Source organism: Podarcis cretensis, assembly GCF_951804945.1.
Source record: "Podarcis cretensis genome assembly, chromosome: 17".
NCBI lineage: Eukaryota > Metazoa > Chordata > Lepidosauria > Squamata > Lacertidae > Podarcis > Podarcis cretensis.
In genome coordinates this window covers 19,273,492-19,274,446 of record NC_137187.1, presented here as the reverse complement: position 1 = coordinate 19,274,446, position 955 = coordinate 19,273,492, and positions in this window count along the sequence as shown.

The following is a 955-nucleotide window of genomic DNA, read 5'->3' as shown; positions in this document are numbered from 1 at the left end:
ACAGCCATTGTTCTGGAAACCAAACAGCAGTAAACCTCTTTAACCTGTAGTAAAGCATAGCAAAAGAAAGAAAAAGAATCTGTAAAACCGTGATGTAGGACCATGCACTAGGCTTTGGCCAAAATCCTATTAGACTTTATATATTTCAGATTCCAAGCATTCCACCATGGTGTCAGACAGTATATATATTTTAATTTCCTTCCATAAAACCTGGTACAAGAGTAAAGGCAGAGTTTCCCCTGACTCAGTGAACTATCTCTGAACTCCCCCTGCAAGGCAGTGTATTTCTGTAGACTCTCATTCTCACACCTCCTTGGGAGAGCAGCTCTTTCTTAGAAGGGAGAAGAAAGGCAGAATGTTCCTGTGCTCCTTGTCAGCCCAGAGAAAACCATATGGCTTGTGCTGTGTACACTGTCTTCAACACCTATCCCAAACGATTCACATTTCTCCCTGCAGTGGAGCCTTGGGTATTTCTTGGAGGAAATGTGCACTCATAAACACATCCTTGATTGGACTGCAACATCTGCATCGGCTGCCCGTTTGCTTCCAGGCACAATTCAAAGTGTTGGTGATCGCCTTTAAAGTCTTTGGGGCCAATGGTATCTAACACCGAGTAGACTCGTTAATATGTATAAGACTGAATCAGATAAGTGTTGGAGATGCAATGAGACTGAGGGTATGTTCTATCGTATGTGGCTGACCTGTAAAAGGGTAAAAGAGTATTGGGAAATAATTCATAATGAATTGAAAAAAAGTACTTTTCAAAAAAACAACAACCAGAATCCGTTTTGTTGGGGATAATCAGATAGAAATTCCCAGTTGTCAGAAAAGGTTATTTACATTTGCCACTACTGTGGCTCATGTTTCATTAGCCCAAAAATGGAAAACAAGCAAAGTCGCAACCAAAGAAGAATTGCAACTTAAACTGATGGAATATGCACAGCTTGCGGACCTA